This window comes from Dipodomys merriami, unplaced genomic scaffold (genome assembly GCF_024711535.1).
Source record: "Dipodomys merriami isolate MVZ:Mamm:240054 unplaced genomic scaffold, mDipMer1.0.p SCAF_7, whole genome shotgun sequence".
Lineage (NCBI taxonomy): Eukaryota > Metazoa > Chordata > Mammalia > Rodentia > Heteromyidae > Dipodomys > Dipodomys merriami.
Window position 1 is genome coordinate 56497619 of NW_027206290.1, and position 16278 is coordinate 56513896.

Here is a 16278-nt window from a genome sequence, read left to right on the forward strand (position 1 = left end):
TAACTGGCAGGTTAGTGCTAATTCTGTTGTGCGCATGTTCTGCCTTCGGAGGGCTTGGACCGGATTTCCCATATTTTTCTATTTAGGCTCATTTAGGAGTGAAAGAGAAAAAGGCTTGGGTAAAGGGCATTTTGGTTTGGTCACTCTGTTTTGCTTATCCATTAAGCAGATATGTACAGAGCATCTTTCCCTGCCTATCTGCTGCTGGGCCTTGCCCTGGATTCTGAAGGTAAATGGTGAAAAGATGCTCATGGCTGGCTTGAACCCTCGGGCCTGGGTATTATGAAAGGTCAAGAGAGTCTGCCTCATCAGATACAGCCTGATGAGAGACAACGACATGTATTTCATGTTCCTGTAAATATCTTCATTGGGATCAATCAGCTTTCACGGGACACACTTCTCCTCTAGCTTCCTGCCACAACACTATCAACTCAAATTTCCTCATTAGCAAGCATGCCTAACAATTATATCCAGGTCAAATGTTGGTTTCAAAAGAGCAGAGGTATTTGGGTTTCTGACTTATTAATGACTCTTAATCCTTAATATTATGCATTCCTGAAATCCAAGGGAAATTTAGATCCAATATTTAAGAGTACTTACCAACTTGTTAACAGATATGATCTCTGAGTGACGAAGATGAGTGATGATTTTTTTTGTGTTTATTATTTTTGCCACTAGGAAAAAAATAATTCAAGTTGTTGGGTAGTCATGTAAAATGATGGCATACAGTCTGCTGATTCTCCAGAGTTCTTTTAGGGCACATTGATTAAATTCAATGTGATGGTGTGGGGAAAAGGGGATATGGCTCCCTTTTCTTACGAAAGCTGTACCATGAACCCTTCAAAATGGGGCAAAGCTCTTCGATGTAATAATGATCCCTGGTTTATGCAAAGAAGTCATCACATTCATGAAACTAGTAGTGGAGGCTTTTGTATTTGGTTAACACTCTAAATATCTGAACATAAAATAAAATCTAAAGATTTCCCATTCTTACAAAGGATGAACAAATTCAGCAGTGATACTCACTAGACACTATGTTGGAAATGAACTTACAACTTGAGGGGGAAGAGGGGTCAGGAGGGGGAAAACTTGGAGAAAATGAGGGAGAGGGTGATACTGTTCAAAAAGTAATGTATTCATTACCTGACTTATGTAACTGTAACCCCGCTGTACATCACCTTTACAATAAAAATGATTTCCTATTCGTTTGCTAATTTAAATTTCTTTTGTTCATTCACCAACCAATCTTTATGAGAGAAAAAATTTCCCCCTTTCTTAAAATGCTGGGGCTACTTGCTCATTATTTGTTTATATATTTTAAGGAAAGCATAAAACCATAGAAGCAACTATTAGAATGTCCAGAAATAACCATATCTAATGCATAATCCATAGACTAGCACAATAATCCATACTCATGTCTTGGAAATCCTCACATGCACTGCCAAATATTCTTACCCTAATGAAAGGAATGACAATGGTAAAGGGTTAAGTTGGAAAATTAGATTTTAGACAACTGATTTTAAAAAAAGGCATTGAGCAGCCAGAACTGAGTACTAGAGATAAATCAAGTGTTTAATAAAACTTCCACATGCTGGAATTTTACTAGTGAATTCAAAGTAATATCTTTTGTGACCATAAAATTTTTGATGCAATCAGTACTAGAAGAAAAGTGAATAAAATAATGTGCAAACTGTTCCTCATTTTTATAGTGCTTTGGTGGGTATAATTATGCCACAATGATGATTATGGTGTAATTATTTCTGATGTTTTAAAGCTGTTTTGAGTCTTTTCATTTCTTCTGGAGCCATCCATAATTCTGGTCTTCAACTTTTTATCAAGGGGGAAAAGTGGGAGAAAATGAAGAGGGGGTAACATTGTTCAAAAATAAGTGCACCTCATTACCTGACTTATGTAACTGCAACCCCTCTATACATTACCTTTACAATAAAACTTAAATTAAAAACACTGTTATCAGTTTACAACTCTATGTGCACAAACACATAGAGATGAAGAAGCAATATGCTCTAAAACTCTCTCTCTTGTCTCTTCAAACTAGGATTAACTTTGTCCATAGCTAGAAGCACACTGTCTTCCATGGAGGCCCTCTTCTACTTCAGAAAAATATGCTAAATTTGGGAGGTTTTTTGGGCTACATTGCTGTAAAGTCCACCCATGGTATTATCTACCTGTTTGTCCTGGAGAATAAGAGTATCATCTCTTCAGCAGGACAGTCCTTGAAATACTTGAAGAACAACATTGTGTTCTCCCCCAAGCATTCTCTTTACTCAGGAAAACAGGAACATTTGCTGTAGAGAAGAAAATGGTTTAAACATGCTTTCATCTAAGAACCATTCACTTTCAGAAAGTCATTTGACTTTGCAAAAGGATCCCTCATGTCTTCACATTTCAAGTACTAAATCTGTGTACATCTAGAAATATAACAAGTATGTCCAGAGTGAGGCTGACCATGTTTCCACTGACATGATTATGATTGTGTCTTATTTTCAGCCTCCCTGAGTATTCCTGACCAAAGAATATAGACCGTGTGTGTGTGTGTGTGTGTGTGTGTGTGTGTGTGTGTGTGTGTGTGTGTGTGTGTGTGTGTGTGTGTTGCTGGGGATGAAAACCAGAGCCCTGTATATGCTAGGCAAGCATTCTAGCACTGGGTTATCCCAAGCTCTTATATTAATATCTTTTAAAAATCCATATTAAGGATTAATTTGCTGACTCAGTCTTTGGGTAGGAATTTTATTTCTTTTGATGTGTGTGTGTGTGTGTGTGTGTGTGTGGGTGTGGGTATATGTGTTTTAACTTTTTCTATATTGTAGCTAGATGCAATAAAAGAGAAATTATTCTAAAAATCAAGCAATCAAATTTCTGAGAGGTAAACATGATATACAGAAGTTTGATTGTTCTTCCTTCAACCCAAAAGAAGTTGGAGACAGAATTTTTCTTAACATAAAAATCATGATAGCACTCATGAGGCCCGTGTGGGCTACATGGTGAGTTCCAAATCAGTCTGGGATAAATAGTAAGACCCTATCTGGAATTTTATTTTATCAGTAGAAAAATGTCTGAATAGTTGTTGGAGCTGTACAATGGGGAAAAGTGGCTTTACTTCTATCATGTATTTCCAAAACTTCACATAAACATGTTTTTTTTTAAAATTGGAGAACTTGGTATCCTCAAACTTCTCTGTGATTAAAAAAACTACTAAAGATGTTGGTGAAGGCTGTTTTGTTATTATTGTCAATCATGGTGGTTTTCTTTTTTAAAATGCAAATCTCATGAGGCTGAAATGAGCAGAAAGCACAGGTGTGTGTAGGTGACATACCAGATGGTTGCTGCTGTAAAGCAGGCCTTGATTAGAAGACAAATTATAAGTAAAGTCAACACAAGGAGAGGTTCACACATGAAGAATACTTCGTTTGAGATCAATTATGTGTAGCTGGAGAAAGATCCATTGCTGAGGAGCGAAAAAGATAATTTCATGCTTGAGAATTACATGAATGTATTGGGGTGAAAACTAGCATTGAGTGCAGTTGTGGGAATGACAGATTGGGCAGATGCATAAATGATGAGCTAAATAGTTCTCAAGTTAGTTGTGGTGATTATGGTGACATATAACTAAAAGGTAGAATACACTACATACTGATGACCAGGTGATTCCTGCTCCTGAACTGACTTGTACCCAGTTCAACAAGTCAGAGATACTCATCATGCCCTTGGAAGTCATAGTACCTTGGACGTCATGGCACAGTGTCCATATATGACCCTGATGACTAACACATTCTTGTAGTCATATCCTTACATGACCCAGTGTGAAGTAGCACAGTGTGCCTAAGTCATAAAAAGCCTTGTAGTCTCATCTCTGCCATTATAAGTTCATTTCAAAAAAACAGCCGCCACAAACCAGCATGCTGGTAAGTCTAAGCTGGTTGTGCAAGTCACATGAAGACAAATGCCCATCCAGCCACCTGCTGTCCCAGCCAAGTCAAAGGAAGTACCAGATACATAAATGAAAACACAACCTGAAAATGTTGCCCAATGAGCCTGTAGCTAGTTCCAGCTCTGGATGGCATCTGACAACAAACACTTGACCAACCTCACATGAGAAAGGCCCAGTGGAGCCATGAGCCATGATAATAATGTTTCACTTTAGATCAATAGGTATTGGAGTGCTTCCTTACACAACAATAGTCTCTTATAACACATGGCAATGTCAACTTGCCACAATAATATGTAAACATACACAGGTTTTGCTCTTTACTTTCTTCAGGCTACTTATAAACCCTGACTTCCACTTTGAGTAAAATCAGTTTATGTGCACATCCAGAATTCAGATATGACTAGACAGGAGTGAGTCCTCTTATTAAGCGACATTTCTTCACTTCATTTCTCTGAATGCATTAGAACCCTGCATTTAAAAAAAATGACTCAAATTATCAGGGGGTCATACTCTGTTCTATTGAAAGGAATTTCAATTCTCTGTTTTCTGATGTTTTAATCTAAGAGTTGTTACTTGGAGTGGACTTCAGAATAAATTTTTCCAGCAGCCTCAGCCACAACCATAGCTACAACCACAATGTAGATCTTAAAGATCATGTTGAAGAATAGCCAAAGTTCTTAGAATGCTGTGGAGAGCTCATTTAGTGTATTGCCTGCATAATAATTTATTCCAATGTATTCATTAACACTCTTTTTTGTTGTTGTTGTTGTTGTCAGTCCTGGGGTTTGAACTCAGGCACGGGCACTGTCTCTGAGCTTCTTTTTTTTTCCTGAGCTTCTTTTGCTCAAGGCTAGAACTCTACCACTTGAGCCACAGTGCTACTTCCAGCTTTTTCTGTTCATGTGGTACTAAGGAATCGAACCCAGGGCTTCATGCATGTAGGGAAGCACTCTACCACTAAGCCACATTCCCAGCCCTTCTGTATTTTTTAAACTTAACTTACATGGTGTAGCTGTAGATCCTACAGGCCTGTTAGAAAAAAGTAAGGAATAGCAGTAGACCCTCTGAGAATAGAGTCACAGTTTCCCTCTTGAGTGTTCAACCATTATGACTACAATCTCATCCCTTATTCTGAGAGGAACCTTATCTTCAGATAATGTTAATTTAAAGGATTCTAAGTCAGATTTCACCTCCTCAGCATCAAAACATTTTGTTGTTGCCTTTACTTCCCTTGTATTACAGGTTTGAAAACTGGATTCCTCCTGTTTCTAAACAAATTACTAAGCTACCCCCGATTAACAGTTCTTAAAACAAGGTCGTTCTGGCTCATTTACAGGAGTCATGTTGCTTGGGCTATGCAATCAAGCCTCATTGAGCCCCCAATTTCTTTTTACCCTACAAATAGAGAAAATTCCTACTCCTGGCTTATGGGAAGATATAATAAGCTGCAGAGCACCCACATACAGCAGCAGCTTAACAAATGGTATCATCTATCATCCTCGGTATTAAGTAGAATTCCTACAGGGATGGAGATTCTGAAAACTTTAAATTATTCTAAAAACAGGAATCATGTGTCTGAGCCAAGCCTTGTTGGCAATCTTTGGCTGGAACAAGACCTATCTGATTTTGTGCTTTTGCTCTTTCTGGAGATGTGCCTATGGCTTCCAGATAGTCTTAGAAAGAGGATACCAACCATTCTCTTCTCCTTAGGCCTGATCTGATTACCTGCTCCAGATATGGGTATCATTTCTACCTATTGGCCATTGATAAAGCCTTAAATATGACAGCACAAAAGTATTCTCTAAAGGAAAATGTGAGGCTCCTTTTATCTTTTCTTAAAATCCCAAGCAAGACCACTAGTGGTTTAGGCCTGTAATCTTAGCTACACAGGAGGCGGAGATCTGAGGATCAGTTCAAAGCCAGCCTGGGAAGAAAAGTCCCCATGAGACTTAAAGCCTGTCTGCACTGAACTTGATCAAGTCATTGTAGAATCACTAATGTGTATGGGTCAACTCAAGTCCTGTTTTAAACATTTTACATCCTTGATGCTCACAGTCTTCACCACAACCATTCCCATTCCTGTTTGACTCCCCAGAGAACCAAGAGGTTAAGTAACTTGCCTAACCAGGATTTGGATCTAGGTGGCCTGAACTTAGAGTCTACATCTTAGAGTATGTCAATAACCTGCCTCTCCAATCTTGCAAAGTCAGGAAAATCCTTTCTACTTAGAGCCCAAGTTCATACCACTCATGATTCCTTCTTTATACCAGTAAGAAATTCAAACTACTGCTCTGGCTTTTCTCTGGTGGAACTTCCTATAACACGTATACCTTTGCTCCTAACAAATATTGGCTTCAATTGCCCTAGCATTTCTCATGCAACTCACACCAGGAACCAATGGCTCATGTCTATAATCCTAGCTAACCAGGAGTCCAAGTAGAAAAGTCTGGGAGACTATTTTCAATGAACCAGAAGAATGGCCGAATGCCATCTATTACGTGAAGAATCTGAACTGAGAACACAAGGTCCTGAATTCAAACTCATGTACTGGATCAAAAAAAAAATGTTGGGAAGGGAGGGGAAATGCAATTTAGTGCAAAAAGAGATGCTCCTACTTGGTTTAATCTTAGCTTATAGACATCTGCTTCAATTTAACTCCACAATGATTTCCTGACTTACCCCTTCATTGTCTCAACAATGCAAATATTATATATTCTGTTGCTTATCTATTTCTCTTAATGACTTATAATTCCATCACCCACACACCATAATGAGGTGTACTTGATTTTAATGTATCCAGGAAGAACTATTCTATGCCTATTCTGATGCAAGTAGATAAACAGTCTGTAATACAAGAGCTATCACATTCAATCATTATCACCAAGTTCTATGGGAAGGAAAATGCTGTCTTTTCTGTCTCTGGATAAGGTGAATTTATAAATAATTTTTACTCCCAAATTTCCGTAATACCTAATAAATGATACTTTAAAATAAATCATTGCATTAAAATAGGAGATTCCTTTTTATTTAAAGAACAGTGAGTTCATGGTAGTAAAAGAAACCAATGATTAGAATATATTAAAGCTGAAATCAGGGGAAGGGAGATAACAAAATGCTGAAGTAAGGATACAGGATGACCCATTGTAACAATGAGATGTACAAAACACTATGTTGAAAACGAACTTTACAACTTTGGGGGGATGAGGGGTGGGGTGGGGGAGGGAGGAGTTGGGGAGGTGGGGAGGAAAGGGATGGTAGTGGAAAAACAAAGGAGGCGGTAACAATGCTTGATAGAAAATGGACTCATTATCTTGCTCATGTAACTGTAACCCCTCTGTACAGTATCTTTAAAATAAAAATATATATATATTCAAAAAAATCTCAGCAGCTAACTTATTCATAAAACAACATGTGCTTAAAGGACTAGCCTCTGACCGTACATCCATGCAGTTCACCTTATATAAGTATAATACAATAGAAAAGTTTACAAATTATTTATAAGAATAATTCATAAAATTTTGGAGCCCAAACTTTTGCAGCAATACCAAGCTGGTAAAGACAATTGCTTCCTTGGAGAATAAAAATTCAAATCCAGTGCAAAGAATCTATCACATCTGAAGCACACACATTATTTTCTTTCACACAAAGTAGCTGTGTTCTTTTCTAAAGAAAATAATTGGCATATTAAAACTACAGTAATTTTGACTGATCATGCATAAGCCAAAAACAAGTGGATGTATCTGGCTTCATCAAAGGAAGGCATATTGCAAAAACTCTGGAGAGCAAAGAAACAAAAGTCTGCTTTCCTTTATTATGCCTACGTACCCTAAACCAATGCTTGTTTTTATATAGCAAAAGTATACATGAGATGTTGAAAATGGCCCCTTGGTTAAATACTATCCACGATGTTCAATGATGGGGCCAATAAAATGGCCCATTGGGTGCAAATGTTCTGAGGAATTCTCCAGATCAAATGATTATGTTATAAATACATAAGCCACCATGGAATAATGAGCCAGTGAGTACTCAAGGTGGGAATTCAAGAATAATTTCCAGCTGGTACCTTAAGGAAAGCCAGGAATATAGGCTTCATGCAATAGAAGAGCTGAGGGGAGGAGTATCTGCTTTGCTGGCCATTTGCAAATTTAATCCCAATTGTGTTAAGAGAGACTATCCTTTCATTAACTTTTATATATCCCAAGAGCCAACTTTAATTAGCAACAAAACCAAGAAAGTTAAACACTCTCAACTATGCAGACCTATTTAATTAAAGCCTTTTCTTCTTACCTTCACAATCAAATTTCCAGGAAGAACATACCTGTTTGACAGTAGGGTTAATACATGCAGTCAGTTTCATGCCACATTAATTCAACCCAGTCAAAATGTGAAGTCACTGCTTATTACCAGGTAATGCATATAACAGATATGCCTTGCGATTATTCCATACCTGTCTCTTTCTCCAATCTTAGCTCTGAAGCCAAGGATGAGGATCTTTTTATAAATTTTTCCATGTCTGTATTTTTAAATGATGTACAAGTTTATGACTTTGTGAATGAAAATAAATACTCTGAAACCGTGAATAAGAACTCACACTACTGGCTAACATCCTTAATACTCCAGAGTCCAAAGATACCACACTAACTAGGATAAACATTCAAAAAGCTCCAAATAGAAACAAGGCCCATTAATATTAAAAAGCCAAATCTATTTATGAGCTGAAATTCAATGAGAATGCCTACGGTAATTTGAAGAGAGATCTGGATCACTCCAAATTCATGTGAATGCTCAGAAAATGTTCAGAAATGGAACTGAAAGTCATCCCTAAGAAATGAATATAATGAACCTGTGGCTTTGGGTTTCATCTACCCTCTGAACTTTACCCTGATCTCTGTACAAAATCTGTAATATCTCCAACTCTGAGATTATATAACCATGACCACAACATAAATAGAAGAGAACATGATAAAGAATAGTAAAAGTGAGAGAATGATGTGGTGAGTTTATGCAAGTATTACCTTGCATAGTAGGATATTCTAATGCTCTTGTTTTTTTTGTTTTTCCTACATCATATGTACAGGAGCTACAGATATTTTCCTGTTGACCTTCCAGAGAAAAGCAAAGGATAGTTGTAGATATATTGTATAGCTACATCTGTACATTAGTTTATTTTTGTTGTTTTATTTTATTTTGTCCCAGGGAACTCAAGACCTGGGTGCAGTCCCTGAGCTTTTTCACTCAAGGCTAACACTCTACCACTTTGAGCCACAGTGCCACTTCCAGCTTTTTCTGAGCAGTTTATTGGAGATAAGAGTCTCTTGGACTTTTCTGCCTGGAGCTGGCTTTGGTAGGCAATCCTCAGATCTCAGCCTTCTGATTAAGTAGGATTACAGGCAAGAGCGACCCACACTTGGCCTCAGACATTTGTTTTTTTAGTTTAATTGCTTACCATTTTTCTATGTAGGTTTGCAGATTGCATTGCATAGTGGTTTGAAATTCCTTCTGTGATAGGGAATAGGCTGTTGGATACAGAGACTTTCCAAGGCAAAAGGAGAAAAAAAGACTAAGAAGAAAAGGGTGAGGTGAACTTGCACCTTGATGTTGGGGGAAGGGAGAACGGAAGAGAGTCATTTTCTCTGCTTCTTGCCAGGAGCCTTTGGAAAAGGAAAACTCAATTTTCTCCCCATTATATATCTATAGGGAAGCTATTGGAGAGTTGATTTCCTGGATTCTTTTAGGATGAAAGTCACACCTATTTCCCTTGATTCCAAGTCATGTGCAAAGGGTTCATGCAGTTTGTCATGGCGTCATTGGCAAATCTAATATAATATATGACTTGGTGAATCTAATATAATATAAAATTTGTTAATATAATATCATCAAATGTCATAAAGCATAATATTATCTAAAAGAAATTTGTAAAATTTCAGTATATCTTTATCATTAAAAAAGAAAAAAGCAGCAATATGTTGAGAATAGATAGCATATGAGTTATAGAGTAGTACATAAAATAAAAACCACAATGTTCAAAAGTAGAAGTTACAAATATTTCTATTTCATTCATAAGATAAAGATGCTACCAAAAATTTGAGCATTTTTTTCCTGGAAGTACTTGCCAAATAAATTAAACACAAAAACTATACTAAGTATATGTGTTGCAAAGAAGAATGCAACATTGGTTTTATTTGTTTAGTGTTAAAAATGTACCTGAAGTACTCCAGAAAAAATATACACAATTAGAGAATTCAGCAGGATGACTAGTAACTAAATTAACAGAGAGAAACAAAGGGTTCCTTATCTAACAACTGTTAAGTACCTTAGAAATCAATGGAAGAAATACCCAACTCAAACAATCTACCTAAAATGTAAGATATCTAGAGATACACTTACCCAGAAAACCATAGGGACTATTATAACTTTTTCAAGGCTGCATGACTTTGCTTTCAGTGGTGTGATCTTTTGAGTTTTCATTATCTCCTTCTTCAAATCTCACTAAATTACCTTTAGAGAAATAAATTTCTAAATCAACAAATGAAAGAGAATGAGTTCAGTAACAGTTATTGGATGAGAAATGCCTATTGACTTCTGGAGGGAAGGAAGTAGAAGGGAGAAGGCGGTGGAAGTGGAAGTGGAGTGGAAGAAGTACCACTCAAGGGCATCATGTCAGAGCCTGTGGTACCTAATATTGTAGAGGAAAGGGAAACTGGAGAAAAGGAAAACTGATTTCTATGGTAGCATCTCCAGGAGTTTTCACCCTCTGGCTTCCAGTTGGATTCGGCCAATGGGAGAAACCATCAAGAAACTGAAGGCAGGAATAGAGAAAGGAATCAAAGCACAGTATTTATTCTCCCTATGTCTTGTGGCTTCTTCACAGTTTGGCAGCTCCTACCTTTCATGGATCCTGATCTCAAGAAGCTACAGTGATCTTCCCCCTCAGGCCTCTAGATAGACAGTGACAACTCCACCTGTGCTGGCTCCAGTGGGTTTTCCCCTCTCTTGTTGGTTCCCTCAATCCTACCCCTTCCGAAAATATCTTTAGGTAAACACATTGAGAATGGTTTATGGTTCTTAGGGGGGCCCTGACTGATTCACCCAGAGGATGAATCCTCTTCACCTTCTACACTCTCTCAAAAGTTATTGCAACAATGAGATGTATAAGTCATTATGTTGAAAAATGAACTTTACAACTTTGGCTGGGGGCGGGGGATGGGAAGGGATGGGAAGGGGAAACAAAGGAGGAGACAACAATGCTTGATAAGAAATGTACTCATTATCTTGCTCATGTAATTGTAACCCCTCTGTATGGTATTTTCACAATAAAAAAAAAAAGTCTAAAGGAGTATGGACATTTCCATACTGCAAATCTAAACACTGCAGTGAGCTGAAGAGAACAAAGGCAGGAAACAATTATTAAGTGAAGGATAACCCATACAAAGTAGGAGAGGGTTGTTCAATAATACACACATATATAAAACAAACATGCAAATTTATTTAGAGGGTGTGTTGGTACATAGGCATGATTTTATTCTTCTTGTGAGAATCTGAAAATCAGGAGAAAATCTAGCAGAGTATAGAAGGAGGTTTTGGTCTTCATTGTTATTAATTTTGCTACATTCAATCAGTAGTTCAGAACACAAACCTCAAACTAGACTTTGCAGAATGCACATTCCATCAAGAATGTTGTGACCTTCATGTGTCTCTATATTGATTATGCTTAAATTAAAAATAATAACTTTTACTTCATAATGTTCTTTAGAATCAGATGTATGTGCTTAGAAAAATGCTTAGAATACTATCTGATACATAATAGGAACTTGAAAAATATCATTCATTATTAAAAATGCACATGTACTTTTTTTTTGTCAGTCATAGGGCTTGAACTCTGGGCTTGGAGGCTGTCCCTCACGCTTCAGCTCAAGGTGAATACTCTGCCGCTTGAGCCACAGTGCCACTTCCAGTTTCCTAGTGGTTTATTGGAGATAAGAGGCTCACAGACTTTCCTGCCCAGACTGGCTTTGAAACATGATCCTCAGATCTCAGCCTCCTGAGTAGCTAGAATTACAGGCGTAAGCCACCGGTGCCCGGCTACACATGTACTTTTAAAATCTGTAGGGTTTCTCTAAGCAGAGAGCTCTTAAGTCATAATTCTAGAATTTACACCAATAAAATTGTACATTATTCAGAGACAAAAATACATGCTTTTTCATTCACATAGCAGTACACCTTTTTTTTCATACAAACAGTTGCCTATTAAAACACAGAAAGTATATCAAAGATTTCACAGTCTAGAGAAGTGTGTGTCAAGTGGGAGTAAGGGAAGGCAGAGGAGCTTCATCAAAGATCTCTGGTCTGCATGTCTGCAAGCCTGACTTAACTCCTTAGCCTACAGCCTCGTAGCTGTGATCCTCAGTAAGTTATCACCTCTCCGTGGTACCTATTTATTTCTGAAAGTTGAAATGGACACGTTCTGGAGTCCTTCTAACTCTGAAAGTCTATCCGGTTCAATGAATTTAATTCAAGTCAGGACTCATAACAAGAACCAAGGCATAGGATAGCATTTTGGCCTGATCTTTCTTTGGTCATACAATTCTATGATAAAAAAGAATCCCCGAAACACGTTAAATCATTGCATTCGCAGAAGGGGGGCACCAAAATATGAAGAGGATAAAAATGACTCCTTCATGATCACCTAGTCAAGATTCCTTCCCATATCTAATATGGGGCCTGGAAATGAGCACTCTTCCTGGATAATCCCAGGAAAGGCAGAGAGAAGAGGTTCAATCCTTCCTGTCCTGTTTGTCTTCAGACTGCACAGCCAGTTTAGTCTCTCAGGGGAAACCAGGGACAAACAAAGTATCTCTATTTTTATTACATTTCCAAACAAACTGATGAAGTAGTTTGCCTGGCTTCAATCTTTTTTTTTTTAATCTCTCTAGCTCTATTTTTCTTTTGTTTTCTTTCTGCTTAGGTTATGTTAGTCACATGAATAATTAGTAATTAGCAGCACACAACTTGCCATGTGCTAATGATGGTAAATTTATTTGGCACAGAAGTGTACTATTTTATTTTTGGACCATTTTAAGTTTATGGATAGATATTAAAACTGTGAGTTATAAATTATAAAAAGCAAATGGAAGACCTATGGAATGAGGCTATATATGTTATATATATATATATATATATATATATATATATATATATATGTACAGTAAAGATCAATTCACCCTATACTATTTCCTGCTTTTTAACACTATCCCTTGTTTGCCACTCGAGAACTGAAAACTCTCTGTTAGTTTCCCACTTCTATGGTCAACTTAAAATTGTACAAGAAGCACTAATAATTTTGTCTGCTGACAGCATAAGCCAACAGCACAGCCTCCTCATTTTGGCAAGTTGTCTACATCCTTCAAATAAGACTTTATGTAGGCCTGCTAAAAGCCTCCAGTTCCTCTGACTTCCTATGCTATGGTGGAGACTGAAGCAAGGAGAAGTGTAAATAGGAGAAATAATGGAGGCCTAACGCTGCCCAAGAGAGGAAAAGCTGAGCATGGCCATTTCTGATAAGTTTAGTCAGCTCAATTGGGATGACTAGTGCTAACTTCAGGCTTCAGAGCAGCTTAAACAGGTTTTCAATTACTTCATTCTTCCAGGAGAAGGGTAAAAGGGAACCATGACCAGGATCCCAGGACACTAGCAAATAAGGTATTTTACAAGGCAGCCAGAAGCATTATAAAAGAATAGGACACAAATTGATGTTGCTTATTGTGGGTTTTTTATGGAGGGGGGGAGGAGTTGGTCGGGGGCCTGAACTCTAGGCCTAGACACTGTCCCTCAGCTCTTGAGCTCAAGGCTAGCGCTCTACTACTTGAGACTTAGCACTGCTTCTGGCTTTTTCTGCTTATGTGGTGCTGAGGAATTGAATCCAGGGCCTCATGCATGCAAGGCAAGCACTCTACCACTGAGCCACCTTCCCAGCCCTGCTTATCATGTTTTAACACCATGCTTTTCATTGTGTTCAAATGAATGGAGAACTGGTCCATTTAAAGATTCTCATAAATGAACAAACATTGCCTCTATGTTTGAGTACCGAGGAATCCTAACTCATGTTTGAGTTAGGTCCATGCATGGAGGCATTTTAGTGTCAACAAGATCAATATACCGAGTAACTCCAAACATGCCATCTCGGGGGATTGTTTGTGAAGAAAAGAAGACTTGTTATACACTTGCCATTGAGACCACAATTGGAAAGACACATTTTTGGGCTCAAAGAGCAGATGGTCTGATTTTGCAGATGAACATGGAATTAGATGACTATGATTTCATGAGGGCATTGCTTTATAATCTATAAATGAAAAGTAAATATGATGATGCATGACTTCAAGTCTGGTTTTACAAAGTTCATTGTTACTGCTTGTATCTTGCCAGTGTTGGTAGTCATCCTTGTGGTCCAATATTTGACAGAGTTCTATTTTGGCTCTCATAGCTAACATTCTGAGCATCAGTATGTTGATTAGAGTTCCATTGCTGTAACCAAATACCTGACATAAATGACTGAGGAAAAAAGATTTATTTTTGGTCCACAGTTTCAGAGGTTTCAAACCATAGTCAACTGGCTGTCTTGTTTCTGCACCTGTGGTGAGGCACAGTATCATGGAGGAAGAATGTGGTAGAACAAAGCTGATTACCTTATGGTGTCCAGGAAGTAGAGACAGAAACATAAAGGAAAGGGGAAGTGGAGGAAAGAGCTGGGACAAGGATGTCTTTCCAGGATATACTAGGACTCCATCTTCTATTCTCTAGGATCAAAGGATTAACTGACTGATTAGGTCATAACACTCAGCAACACACCACTTCTCCAAAGGCCATTAACTATGCCCTAGTCTTTTTTGTTTGTATTTGATTTTTTGAGATAAAGTCTCACTATCTTCCCAGGCTGACCTAGAACTCACAATCCCCCAAGTAATAGTATGTATCATCACATCCAGCTAAGATTGGGAGGTTTTTTGCATCAAGGACACAGTCTTGGTTTCTCTTAAATAGCTGTCAGCTTGGCTCCACATTCCTCCCTGGATCTCATACCCATTGCTTGTGAGATGATGCATGAGTTCTCTGGCTAAACACAGTCCCCACTACTCCCTATTACTTACCCTACTGCTAGTATTACTCACAGTGTATTTCAGCCTTGCCCTCCATCCCTTCCCTTGGAAGCTATAGCTTTGGGCTGGGGGTGTGGCTCAGTGACAGAGCACTAGACTAGAGAGGGTTTCAATTGTCAGCCTACAAAAAACAAACCAAGTACTGCAGCTTTTATCTTTTGATATATGTGAAAAATTATTGTCCTTGTAAGAATTTGTATGTTTTCTCAATTTCCTTTATTTTTCTATCAATAGTGCTGAAATGGATGGTATTAGTCTCTCATCCAGTGTGGAGTTGAACTTACTAATTTTTCCTTTATTTGATACTTGATATTAAACAACTATATACCAGGTACTTTGATAGGTGCTGGGAATAGGGTCATAATTCATCACTGACTACTGAGAGGATCACCATTACAAAGTCAAAGTCTTTAATGCAAAACACCAGCATATATTCATCTGAAAGGAATGCTTGGTCTCTTCCAACATACACCATCACTGTTGACTTATTCCTTAGAGCATGGTTACTATTATATGAAGTTCTTTCCCTAATACATTGGAAAGGATATTGTTTATTGATGAAAAGAGAAATTTGGACTGCATGATGTTAAGATGGTTTCATAGATCAGCACCTGACAAAATTATTTAAAATGGTTAAACAGTGGGAAGGCAATGTGTCTTGTTACATAGACTTGAGACTTAGCACAGGGCTTAAATCAAACCATATTGCTCCAAGGCAAGTAAAAGTTCTTTATCTATTTGTGCAGCTCCCCAACCAGAAATAGAAAAGACTGCATTCAAAACATGTTACATTTGCATTTCACGTCACTAAGAATGTATAAAAGGCTGTAAAGTTAGACATATCCATGAAATAATAAAATATTGATTTTTAAAAAATTAAAAACAGACATTTCTCTTACCTCAAACAGTGTATGTTTGGGAATCTAAAATGAACACACATGCTTAGTGTATGTGAATCTAAAGTGAACATATATAGCATGGCTTAGTGAGGATTTTTAAGGGGGAAATAGACATTGCAATGTGAAGTCCTGTGGTGGGAAGGTAATAAATGTGAGACTTGGGAATAGACAAACACATACTTCCAATGAAGAACCAGGGCTTGCCTGTAATAAATAACTGTATCATATACTCGGTACATGTGTACATATAATTTGATACATTCTGTTTTTGTAAAAA